General features: G+C 40.0%; 1 protein-coding gene across 1 annotated transcript in view; it reads right to left on the reverse strand.

Moving 5' to 3' along the window:
- Positions 1–10,571, reverse strand: part of ap1g1 (adaptor related protein complex 1 subunit gamma 1) — a 30,728-nt gene extending 20,157 nt beyond the window's left edge. The window contains exon 1 of the mRNA XM_053634381.1: positions 10,473–10,571. The gene's annotated coding sequence lies outside the window, so the exon portion shown is untranslated. The remainder of the gene's footprint in view (positions 1–10,472) is intronic.
- Positions 10,572–14,156: the final 3,585 nt, after the last annotated feature.

Here is a 14,156-nt window from a genome sequence, read left to right on the forward strand (position 1 = left end):
CCGGTACAATTCCTCTCCATGATAAGAATTTGATGATATATTGTTGATGACGTGTTTACGCGCTGCATTGTGGGCATCTCGCACGTTGAACGAGAACAACCATGGAGGAAATCCGAGGTTAGATTAGGAATCCTGCAAGTCATGTTTGCGTGTATGCATTTTCACAAAATTTTTTAATACATATCCTATTTTATTTAGCCTACTTAATTGGTATAGTTTAATATTTGATGATGGTCACACTTAATTTGGACTTTTTTTTTTTTTGGATCGACGGTCGTGTTTGCTCGGATCTGGAGACCGCACACCGACGTGACCGCACGACACCGATCGTCAAAGCGACATTCAGGAGGCGCGACAGGACGATGGCATGTTACACACGCTCTCAAGATGTTCTATCGTGTTGAAAAGCTGCAGGATTGCAGTATGCGCATGTTTACCTTGTTCCAATTTTGGTCTGAAAAGCCTAATGTTAAAAAAAATAAATAAAACGATTTGGCTTTCGGCCACGAAAGCTCAACACGAGCGATAAACCAATCGACGATTTATACGACGTTTGTTGTCTTTTGCCCGAGTAACATACTTTTTAATCGTGTCTTTAAGCTTTTTAACTAGAAAAAAAAAATCATCTACAATAGAAGCGATGTAACTTATAGCTGCACGGTAAAGTGTTCGAGCGCAACGATGTTCGTTTTACACCAACACAGAGGAAACAACACAAACACAAATATACACGCGATATAGAAGTCCACGTACTGTGTCTTGAGACTAAACTAGTCCTCTGCCCTCTTCATGATGTTCAAACAGATGGCGTCTAGCAGTGCGAGTTATAAACTGAAGGACGTGTGTACAGGAAACTGAGGAGGTATTGAGCAACAGATGAGGCCGATTAGTAACCGAGAGACTAAAGAGAAGGGGTGTGGTGGTGTTTCAAGACGGAATCATGAAAAAACTGGATTATTAATAATAATAATAATAATCGCAGACAGTACAAACACGCGTGAGAAGTTTATTTTATTTATATTATAACGCACGACACAAGACAACGCAAGTGATGATGAGCGCCGAACCCGCATGTGAAATTCCATTCCTTCTTCACGAGCCTCCAGAGCCGAGCACTAAGGTTTCAGTGTGCTGGAGTCTGATAAAAAATTAAAGCAGCACACTTACACGTAGCGTAAGATTACAATCTACGCTCGGCTGGTAGGCCGGGTAACATCGACGACCTGCAATATGAACTCCTGAGCAGACAAGAACGCTTCAGACTGTAGAACAAACACAGAGCCTGTATTTGAATCCCTGATCAGCGCTGCACGGAGAATAAAAAGCTCAGAGCTCAAACGCTAAAAGACGGATAAACACGGGGTGGTAGAACGCTGGAGACGAATCAGCGTTCGTTATATAACCGCATCGAGGAAAAGCAGAAACCCGAAGAAGCAGAAACCCGTACGACACGCCGCTGACTCGGAGGAAACGACTCGCCGTGCCAGTTTTCTGCCAACCAGACACGTGTCCTGTTTTTTTGGGCTCCAATTTCACAGTTTAATCAGCGAAGTCACTGTTTATTAAACTCCAGAAAACTCCAGTCTTGTCTGTACTCGCGAAAGCTTGCTCGTGACGAGAACTAGAACGGACAGAAAACAAACTCGCAAACTCTTTTTGTAAATAAAGAAAAAATTTAGAGGATTTCAAGAATTTCCGATTGCAGAAATTAACGCACGATCCAGGAAACTTCACAATGTTCGGAAGAGCTTGTGTTTTTTTAAAAAAATATATTTTATTTATATATATATATATATATATATATACACCGCAGATTTTCCACAGGTGTGGGCCAAGACGCACCGTGTAACGTCACCGTAACGCCTGTTCGATTCGCTTCACATGCGCCAAACACATGTACAGCTAAAAGGTCTCGTTTACCGACAAACATCACCGAGAAACACTGTACGAAACAACGTCGTGCGCTTTCGCCAATTCAAGTAGTTTTCCGTAAAAAAAAAAAAAAAAACAAAGAAGCACCAAAGACACCGCAAGTTTTGAAAAAAAATCTCCATTTTGAAGGAGCATTTTATTTGGTTTTTCCTAGTCTGAATTTCTGAGTTATGAGCTTTATTTGAACATTATCGTTCCACTGTCATTTCTATCGTTAGTACCTGTCGGTAAGTTGCCACGGAGATCAGCGTCAATCATTGTGATCCGACACACCCCCCCACTCTTTTCCATTCAGCCACAGAATAGGCATTTTTGTAGCTCTTTAATATCACTGAACTGTAGTCACTGATATAAAAGATATCCAGTTCTTCAATCTGTAAGCTTCTTGGTAAAAGTTTTTTTTTAATGGAAATTGTAAAGGTTACCAGTGAACTTTAACCCGAAGAGACCCCGAGAAGAACAGATGAGGAGATTTAGGCTGAGAATCTCAAGAATCTCACGAGCCTAGAGACCTTTTACCAAGACGGTCACGCCGGCGGATTGCGGATACGGTGCCAAAAAACCATCCCCGAAGTTTATTCCTCCAGCCTACGTCCACAAGAGCTTTTTACGGCTTTCCATCACAGATAAACGCTGCTCTTCCTCTTACTGCAAGCAAGTAATTAAGCTGCTGCAGCCTGAGAAGGAAACTACTGTGATTACTTGCTGAACAAAGACATTTTCAGCAGAAACAGCTCAAGAGCTTCGCTAAACGGATGCTGCAAAAGAAAAAACCTCACTTTGATGCAAATCCTCAGCTCTCTCGTACTTCACACATCACCCATCATCCAGGACATCTTTGCTTCGCAGAGAAAATGTGACACCGAGGAGTAATGGATTCTGTTAGAAGGTCGGGAGCGACACTTCATTCCTCACGGAGAGAAAACCAGAACCCATTATTATTTTTATTTTTTTTTAAAGTTATCCTGCGATGACGACAACAGGAAGTGCGTTAATCCTCAGACGCTGGAGGAGGACATGGAGGGAGATGTTTAATTAACAAATCGAATGGAGAGAACATTCCCAAGATACCACAAGGCCAGGGTCATGAACTGGTGTGCCAAGTCTTTCAATGGACCGAACCGAGCACTTTCCGACGGAAATCGCATTTCAGGAAATTATTTCGCTGAAGGAAGCTCGTTGGGCGCGAGAGTACGGCCAGTCCCACACAAAGCGTGGACAATCGTGCTCCCGCGTATGGCTGCGGTGTTGTCACGATTCGAACTCGCGATCTCCGTACGAACGCCATTTGGAAGCCCAAAACGTTGCAAATTTGAAGTGCTCTATTTACAGCCATAAACTTAACCATTAGGTATCCTCAAAAGGTATCTTCTCTGCTCACTCAGTCCGGGCTGTTCGATCCGGAGAGGACATTTAAGTACACTGATTGATAAAATTTGTAGTCAAATACCTATGGAGTTATTGAGTCGTTAAGAGATATCAGACTCGCTCTTGTTTAACTGCGGTTGAATCGCATTGGTTTAACCCTTGTACACATTTTTTAAAAAAACGTTGATGAAAACCCCGCACTGAGAGAGCGCAGGGAGTTTATTTTATGTTTTAAAGCGCTCCTGAGAGATAACATCACGTTTACGCATGACTTGCGCGTGAACAACGTGAACGCCTGACGTATCGGACACTGAAGTAAGTCAGAGTACACGTAGGGAAGATTTCAAGTAGGTCAAAGTTCTACAAGTTTTGATTTTCACATCCCCGTACCCACTCCACCCCTTTCCAAAGGTAGAACATTAAACGAAAAATAAACTTCCTATTCGATACAGAGCGGACTGCACACAACATTTTAAAGGGGAAGTCGAGTGATGAGCATCAGACTGGTTTTCTTCATCCATCACACTGGTGAGCGAGGGAGGAAGAGGGAGAGAGAGAGCGCGAGCACGATGGTATATCTACTTCCTGATCTGAGCGTGTTGCTTAGAAACGATTCAACATTTACTAGCAAGACATTACCAAAGAGCCACGCCCTCACTTTTCTAATTTGCCAAGTGGCTTTCTCTGCACGGTTAATAAAATAAAAAATGGCTTCAGAGATGACACCTGAACTTTTTTTTTTTTTTTAACACCGTTAAGAGATCCGAGTAATACCGCCGTGCACGCGCAATCACGAGAACTTGGAAAAAAATGCACAGCAGGTCAACAGAACACAAAAGGTGGATTAAGGTGACGACAGGTGGCGAAAAATTTATACTCCAGAGCAGCAGGATGTCCTCATGAGGCTTAGATCTCCACTCCCGCCTTTGGGGTCACTTGAGGCAGAGCTTATCCAAAGCAAAGAAAAGACGAGCGTCGTAAGAAGTTTCGTTCTCACAAACTTCAAACCACGCAGGTCAGGAATTTACAACGGACATGATCACCTTCTGACCAACTTTTATAGGAAAAAACAAGCAGCACATCACGTCTCTACGGCTCACCTGAGATTCTTTCCTACCTCGTGCCTCTGTAGGATTAAAAGGCCCGGACGGAGGAAGGATGATCCTAGCAACCGGAGGAAGAAAAAAAAAACAAACACGACAACAACAACAACAGAAGAATCCCGGAGGGTTCCTGGAAATACGTTCTGTACGTACTGTCCGATTCGGCGCCGAGGAAGCCCGGGAGAACACGAGGCATGAATCGAAATCTTGTCGCTTTCTTAAACACCTTTTGCATCATGTGAGTAATTACAGGTGTCTGAGGCGCAAAAGAAGATGCTCTCGGATTGATCGAGTCGTTAATTCAGGAGGGAAATAAATAAACAAATAAACAGACAAACATCATGAACGAATGAAACTACAATAAAGAATGAAAACAAACCAGAGCACATCTTCCCCCCCCCGACCATTTTTTTGCTTCTCCGAGTCACATTTGGTTTGTTTACTCACACACACTCGCTCCTCATTGGCTGTCAATCACAGCGACCCTCCCACCGCTTACCGGCACCACACTAACGCTACAGCGCGTCCGATTCCTTATTAAACATTCGTCATACAGTGGGGGAAATAACCATTGGACGAGTCAACGTTTTTCAGTAAATATATTTCCAGTGAGGCTATTCAAATGAAATTTTCACCAGGCATCAGTATTAACTCAAGAAATCTACAGATATAAAGAAATCACAGCATTAACGTCCATAAATGAAGTTGTGTGTAATAAAGTGGAATGACACAGGGAAAAAGTACTGAACACAATACTAAGAAAAATCAGATCTCCAAGGCAAGGAACCAGGTGAAATTACAAATAATTACACCCCCCTATCTGTGCAAATTAATATCAGCTGGGTTAGTAAATTGATGGGCTATAAAAACCAAGGCGTACTTTTCATTACCAAGGTGTCACAAGAAACATCTCATGATGGGTAAAAGCAAAGAGCTCTCCGATGACCTTCTGAACCTTATTGTTGCAAAACTTATTGATGGAATCGGATACAGACGTATTTCAAAACTTCTGAATCCTCCAGTAAGCGCCATTGGGGCCGTTAACTGCAAGTGGAAGCAACATCACTCCGTCATCATCCGGCCACGCACAGGAGCTCCTCGCAAGATTTCTGACCAGGGAGTCAGAAGAACAGTCTGAAGAGTAGCTCGAGAGCCAAGGACCACTCAGAAAGAGCTCCAGAAACACTTGCAGGCAGCAGGTGCCATCGTCACAGAGAAAACAATAGGTAATGCACTCCACTGCTCACGCTCACCCCGCAAGACTCCATTACTAAAGAAAAGGCATGTCGAAGCTCGTTTAAAGTTTGCTACAACTCATTTGGACAAGCCAATGAAATACTGGGAGAGTGTAGCCTGGTCAAATGAGAGCAAAATTAAACTTGCTTGGAGAAAAAAATGGCACTGCACATGACCCTAAAAACACTACACCAACAGTGAAGTTTGGAGGTGGAAGCATCGTGGTGTGGGGCTGCTTTTCATCGCAGACGTCATATAATTGAAGGACCGATGAATGGAGTCCTTTACCGTGACATTCTTGAGAAGAATCTGCTGCCATCCAGCAGGATGATGAAGATGAGACGTGGGTGGACTTCCAGCAGGACAACGATCCAAAGCATACAGCAAAGGAAACTCTCAATTGGTTTCAGAGAAGAACAATGAAGGTGTTAGAATGGCCCAGTCAGTCACCTGACTTCAATCCAATTGAACAAGAATTAAAGACAATATGTTTAGAAGAATGGACCAAAAGCACGCCTGAAAACTGCGGAACATTAATTTCTCCATACAGGAAGCGTCATGAAGCTGTCATTACAAACAAAGGCTTCTCCACCAAGTACTAAATAAATTTCAGTTAGTGTGTTCAATACCCCCCCCCCCCCCATGTCATTCCTCTTTATTACAAAACTTTATTTATGCACTTTAAATGGTGGGAATTCTTTATATTTCCAGATTTCCTGAGTTGATACCAAAGTCTGGTGAAAATTTCATGTGAAAAGCCTCATTGGAAATATATTTACTGAAAGAAAAAAAAAAATGTTGGCACATCTAATACTTATTCCCCAAACGGGAGGCAAACAGTTTCTCAATCCACATTTTGGTGCTTTTCCAGCTCTATTACACCCGGAATTTGTGGGAAATTTGTACGCCTTTACCATACGCCAGCTCTGATGTGTCAATCGTGAACTTTGGGCACGAAAGAAGTCCAGATACAGACCGAGAGGCAGGAGCTGAACCCAATCAGAGTGCGAGAGTCTAAAATTATTCTATGAAAGGAAAGAGTTTTTTGTTTTTTTTCCAGGATTTATTTACGTTGTGGGATTTTCACCGTTACCACGCTGTAAAATTGTTTAGCTAGAAAAATCTAAATATCCAGCTAGACACTAACGGGAGGTGTTTGTGGTCATTTTTGACAAAATATACAGTCTAGACAATAAATCGGTGATGCACAAATCAGGAAATACGAACACGCACGTCGGAAGCGATTATTTTATTTATTTTTTGATAAATAGCTCAGCTAACTGAATGAAAGCTCGCCAGTACACCAGTGATGTCGGGACTATTTAGGCACACTACTTATACAGTTTTGGATACAGCCTTAAATTATTTGACTCGTATCGCAAGATTAGGCACGACGGTGATAAGTCAAATAAGCCACGCCCTTGTTTACGGTGACATCACGGCACCGGACTCATTCAACGCGACTTGTTTCTGAGGGATTATCTCAGCAATTTCACTGGTGTTCCTTTTCATCAGAAAATGGGAGGATATTTCCTCCCTCGCCTTGTAGCATAGCAACAGAAAACAGGTAATTAACCAGAAATGTGTCGTTCCACGTTGCAGGAAGTTTGTTCGCACCACGGTGCAAATCTCATCGATCCGTTTTTTTGGGGGGTTTTTTTATTCACTCTGAGCACATAACAGAAGAGGTGACATTTCAGAGTGTCTGTGGGTTTAGTGTAAGAAAGGCCTCTCTGATCAAGAAGCCGTTAAACTGTTAAATAAAAACGTAAGCCCGAATTCGCCTGGAGGGGGCATGCAAATATTCACTACGCTTGTGATTATGCAAAATCACAGGAGTGTTGCCTTAGAAGCCCGTCGCCAAGTTTAGAACTTCTCCATCGAACAGCGTATCCAAATTGTAGCTGAATGCCAATCACACAAAATTCAAATAAATCCACGCTGTGTTTGTCTCAGACTGAACTCTTCACCAAAAGCCTACAAGTTTGTTCATAACTCAAATATGACAAGAAATGAATGTTTTGTCACAACAAAGAAGAGCAAAGTTTCACAAAATATCCTCCCGTGCATAGCTAAGGGCGCCAATACTTTAATCCTACTTACAAATACAGAGGAGTTGGCGTATGAACATTACCATACGACACTAAAAAAAACAACAACTTGCGAGCAGTCGAGCGTGTCGCTTTGGCTTTAATCTCAAACGTCTTTCTTGCCCCGCTAAGTGATCATGAGTGAAAATAAACTCAAAACATTGAACTGGCGTTTAAAATCGTGACGTTGCCTCATAAAAATGAGGGAAAAGATTTCTGAGACGAATGAGAATCTTTTGTGGGTGCTACGCTCAACGAATAATTATGATTCTTTTTTGTCTGGGTGGAGGAGCTCCAGTCAGACACAATCAGGATGACTGTGTGCAAAAGATTAGCCAATCAAAAGGGATGCACCGGTTTTTTTTGTTCCGCCCACACGTACCAGTGCAAAATGGTACCTGGGTAAAAACATAAACCAAATTCTGCACAGGTGCTGAGCAGCTTTACCAACCTTGATGCTAGATTTGTTGACTTTTCAGCCCAGTCTTAGTGATGGTCACGACCAATTGCTGACCGCCATCGTTCCCAACGACCAATCGCTGACCAGGATATTTCCCCAACAACCAATCGCTTATCATTACCTTTCCTCAATGACTAATCGCTCATCTTCATGGTTCCCAAAGACCGATCACTGATCACCATTTTCCCAACAAATAATCACTGATCATGACTGTTTCCAACGACTGATCACCATTGTTTGTTCCACCCATGCACTTTTTTGGTTGTTTTTTGTTTCAGTCTCTGTTCTTGGCGATATTTACCGTGATAAAAAGGAGTTATTCCAAATGTTCACGATGATTCGATGACTCTACTAATGAGTCTATGACATCATCTTGCGATTTCACGTGACCGTTTGAACATTTACTAATTTCTCCAGAGAGCACAGCCCGGCCCGCACGGCGGCGACAATGCCTACAACACAGTGGAGGCCCATGGGTAGAGGCAAAGCGCTAACAGAGCACGTTCACGGCCTAAAATAAGTCAAAGGATCAAACCACAAAGCTCGAGTTCTCTGAGAAGAAAGTCAAGCTGTAACGACTTCCTGTCATTCACTTCTACTCCCACAACTCCGAGAGCAACAAGATCACAGGTATTTCCCACACCATTGGAAACTGAAAGAGGTTCAGATCGAGTCTCAGACAAAAACCACCACCACATTAAAGGAAACCTCCGGCGTGAATCATGGTAAATACGCTCAGACTGAAATACGTCTGGTGATTCCGGTGCTAATCTGTTGGTTGGTGCTGTGTGCTCATTAATCCTGCGAGAAGTTAACGGTTGTGTCGCTCTAACGCTCTACGTCGTTATGGCGCCGTTTAATAGGACAGAAACATTTGGGATGACAATCAGGTCTCGCTGTTAGGTTAGCGTCTTTACTCGCTCACTTTTCATTTTTTTCCAGTGACGGTTTTTAATCGACATTATACTGTATTCATCGAGCATTGAGGCATTAGTGCATACTAAACTCCCAGAATGCACTGCAGCTACACGATGACAGCTTATCAGCGTTCTACAAGATGATTGGTATTAGTTTGAGCAGCGTTTACAGACCGAAGCACTAAAGCGCCGCCGCATCGCTCGGTTTAGGTAGAGATGAACGGAGCGAGGGTTAAATACCACCGCACCACTACGAGCAGGTCGTCGAACGGCATCGTGGGTAACGTCGGAAATCAAAAACAGATAAATCTCCAACTGCGATGCAGACCATGTTATTCACTGTAAAATCATTCAGGTTGGAAGTTGTGTTTTCCCCTTTATTTTGCATTTATTTAACTCGCACTTCCTATTTAAACCCTGTCCGCTGAGCTTCCTGATACACCTGGTGCGTGAAGTAACCTGATCACCATTTAAAAAAAATTTTTAAATGTGATGCAAACCATTTTCCTCTTCCGCTGGATGGGGTTCTTTCATTTATTTGCAAATGTAATGGAAACACTATAAACGTCTCCCTTCTTGCATTTTTTTTATTCTTCTGTCTGTTCAGATCATATTCAATAAGTTTGAACCACTTATGATGATGACAATAATAATAATAATAATAATAATAATCAGGATGAGGAAACATGACTTCACATCAGTTTAAGCTCGTGCTATAGGGGGTCCATATACTCATGAAAACACACAAACACATTTTTAATGAGACTAAAATAACAAATCACTTCTTCGAGTTGTTTTTTCGAGAAATGAAAGAAATAAAGACGGTTTGAAACTTGCCTGCGTTTTCTTCTATTAGCTAGTAGATAACATGCAGGCCTTTGCTATGAGTTAACACAGGATTAATACTAGTTGAGTAAAAACAAGACGAAGAAAATCACGTAAACCATATAAACTAGTTATATGAATGAATTATCATCAGGTGTTGCGTTTGCATAAATGGACACGCCTGGATCATTTCACATCATATATCCCTATCTATAAAGATGCTAGCTAGGATGCTAATAAGCCAATACGCAGCCTAGCATTAATAAAAATGAGCTTAGCTTCCTAGCAAGAGTCTGAATGACAGCACAGGATTCACTATGCAGTTAAATCGGAACGCTATATGCTATGCTAGCTGTCTTGCTAACTAACGCTAGCATATGTAGCTAACGACCTATGTAGCTAGCCTGCTTCACTTCCCGACCCCTTACGCAGCTTCAACCTTTACAAAGCAGCCATTTCGAGTCGTTTCAACACCCCGAACCTGGCGCAACCGCAATACACGTTGTTTATCCGTGTTTATTTCCCGATAGAGCGTACTCACCAGCCGTAACGACACCAGAAAACAACCGGAATCTTCTCTCTATGCGCGACGGAGGAAGGAAGGGACCAGACATTCAAAATGGCGGCGGCCCTAGCCTCAGCACTTCTTACTGAGCGCGGAAGGTTACACTCACTGTTACCCCACAAACTTCAACGGATTTGTAGACAGCGCGTTAAAGTGGATTTAAAAGTGTATACTAGATGTAAATATTATTCCAGAGATATATCGACTACTCCAGAATGGCTGTTTATCGCCTCATTTGATCGCCTGTTATGATAAAGTACCAAGCGCTAAGTCAGACACCTGTCTCGTGCATAACTCTATTTCTTTCTTTTAAACGCTTATAACTTTGTAATCACTGCAATATTTTTTTTTTTACATTTTATATATCTATAGATGGGCGTACTTGGTGAAAAACATTCGTCAGAAAATTTTCGCAACGTTGCTGCATTTATAACATTCCGCTACGTGTCCCTACGGCGGAAGGTTCCATCGGCTCTAACGGGCTGTGCTCCGGTCTGCACCTCACCTCGTGGCAGGCAGTGATGACGTCATCTCTGTCATGTTGTGGCACTTCTCTAGAGAGTCATTAAAGGAAGGTTTCAGGATCCAACGCACAATTTTTTGGTGTTTTATCTTCTGTTTTGTGCTTTGATACAACTGATATAACTGCAGCATCTATACAACGACCTGCAACTAACTCAATAAAGTAAACAAAAAACAAGTAAAGTGCACTTTGTGTAGAAAACGCATCAGCTTTTGTCATCTTGAATCCGGTTTCTTGTACTTTTTGGCCCCGCCCATTTACATTTTGTGCTCATTTGCATATTTGATTGCAGTTATTTCCCCCAAACAATTCTGTTCTGCTCAAAATGACCTATTTTGAAGTCAATCTATTGGAACAAACCTTGTTTATATACCACTTCTAGTACATCAAATATACATAATGCAGGCCCAAAGTGGTTTACAGAAATATGAAACAAAATATTACACAGAAAGAGTAAAACATATCAAATTATTTGAATGAAAGGAAATGTATTTTGAGATGAATGTATTACTGATTGGTGATCATGAATAAAATAAGGTTTACATGTGAGATAACTATCAATGAGTCAATACAGATACAAAAGAATGAGGAAGGACAAAATATTATGTAAAATGAAAGGAAGTTAAATAAAACAGCATATTATAAGGCATATAGAGTTACCTAGCCAAACGCCTGAGTAAAAAGGAAGGTCTTAAACATGTCTTTTTCCTTTATTAAACTTTATGTGCTTAACATTCTTTTGCTTATATGTAAATATGTGCTTTTGTAATACTACTAGTAGTAGTAATAACAATAACACCAACTTAAGTAATAATTTTATTCATAAAAAAATGAAGAATGCACTTTCTCTGAAACTTTGTGTTCTACTCTTATTTTATACTACATGAACTATATATAGAGGTAGCAAAAGTTAAGCGAAGTACACAAGGTTTCTAGTGAAACAGGACGTTTCAGAGAAAAGTTCTTCATCAGCTTTGTATTTCGCTTAACTTTTACTACATCCACAGTTACTTAATGAATTAACTACACTGCAGTTAACTCTGGGGGAATATTATCAGTATAATTTTTATCCCTACATTTGAATAGATATTTTACAGGGTTTGTTACCACATGGGACAGAGTGGTTTAAAGTCTTTAGTGCTTTGAGTAATTCTTGAAAAACTTGACGTATAAGCCAGGCGTGGCTCTGAGAAAAGGTTCAGCATGAACACAAGCCGGAGAATGACGTGTTGGTGGCAGAGGATCAAGTCAGATGATGACATTTGGACACAGTCAATATAGAAGAAGAGTAACAGAAGAAGTGCCTCAAAATAATAGGGATTTAGAAGTGGAGCTGTTGGATGTTTGTAAAGCCAGCTGAATTTTCAGGATGCTAAGAATTTAATCCATAATTTTTAATCTGCAGTTTTTCATCTTAAAAATATTATAAATTAAGCACTAAAATTACCAAAGCAGCACCACTGACTAACCAGTAGGTGTGTATATTTAAACCTCAGAACTTTAAAAAATTGCTCACATGAATTATTCATAAAATGTAGCATAACCTTTATATTTTAACTATTCCTCATTCTTCTTTATGTACCCTACTCTTTACCTTATGTTCACTCCATTTATTTTCAGGATGGTGATTGTAAAAATTGTTTATTTATCAGTGAAGAGTGTGAAATCACAATAAAATGATGACAATTTACCTAGAAAACGCTTTTATTATTTTACTTAGATCCGGATTTAAAATGACAAAGTACTGACACAAAATGCATGTGATTTTACTTAGCTTTCTTATTTTAAAAGGAAAAATCCACCCTTCATGATTTGCATCTCAGTCTTTATACTTCGAGCCTTTGGTTGCCCTGTCCCAACTTTTTTTGAGACTTGTTGCGGCCATGAAATTCAAAATTACCTTATTTTTTCCTTAAATGGTACATTTCCTCAGTTTAAACATGTGATAAGTTTTCTATATTCTATTGTGAATAACATATGGGTTTATGAGACTTACAAATCATTGCATTCTGTTTTTATTTACATTTTGAACATGCTTTTCCCAACTATTTTTGATTATTTGTTTAAAAATACAGCTAAAAGCCAGTCCGATCATATGTCAGTCAATATCAGATCTGATTAAATCAATCGGGTTTCAACAATCATTTAAAAAAAAAAAAAAGGTTTATAACCTTTAAAATTATAAACAAGTAAATCACACCGTGATTCTGTGCGACATCTAGTGGCTAATGTTAGAAAAACACATTGGATATTTTCTAAAACTGCATACAAGATGTTATTTATCCCTGGAGCACCAAACTATTGTGTATTAATTTTTTAATTATGTTTTTTTTTATATGTCACAATATGTGAAAGTCTGTCATTTGTATCTCTTTTTTTATTTTACTGCATACAAATGACACATAGCTATAAACATATTAATGTTTATAACATCATAAAACTATGACTTCTACTCATATTGAGTATTCTTTAGTATCCTAACTGTTTAGACACAAGTTTAAATTGCGCATTAACCACTTTATTTGATGATTTTCATATTATTTAGATGAAAGAAACAAATGCTAATGCTAACGCAAAAACGTTCATTGTCATAGAGATGAAAAGCGGCGCCATCTTGAAGGGGGCAACTATCCAATAAACCAAATATAGCTTAAATTGTGATTTTTCTCCCCAAATGTCAACACACTGCACATAATTTAGATCTACAAAATGACGATATTGCAAAAGAAAAGTAAAAGAAATCACTTTCCCCACAAATGTGTTTTCATTTCCTGAGATTTTACACCGGAGCAGCATTAGCTTATAGCTGCTGGCTAACTGGGCTTCAGTTTATTTCTGTTTCATTACTATTTAGATTCTCTTTAACATGGTGACAGTTCTTAAATAACATTCATAATATTTTTACTTGAACTTTGACAAGATACATTTGTGGATTTGACTTGTTTATCATGATCATGTAACTCTCGATTGCCAAGATTAGCTTAAAGTCTGCCAATGTCTGCTGAATTTATGTTATTTCAATTCCGATGACCATTGTGTAAAGCTAATTGCACATGAATATTACATTTGGCTGCTTTATTTGTTCTCATTAAATCTGTTTATTAACAATTCCACTTGTATAGATATAAACAATAAGA

The sequence above is a fragment of the Ictalurus furcatus genome, chromosome 10 (genome assembly GCF_023375685.1).
Source record: "Ictalurus furcatus strain D&B chromosome 10, Billie_1.0, whole genome shotgun sequence".
Taxonomy (NCBI): Eukaryota; Metazoa; Chordata; class Actinopteri; order Siluriformes; family Ictaluridae; genus Ictalurus; species Ictalurus furcatus.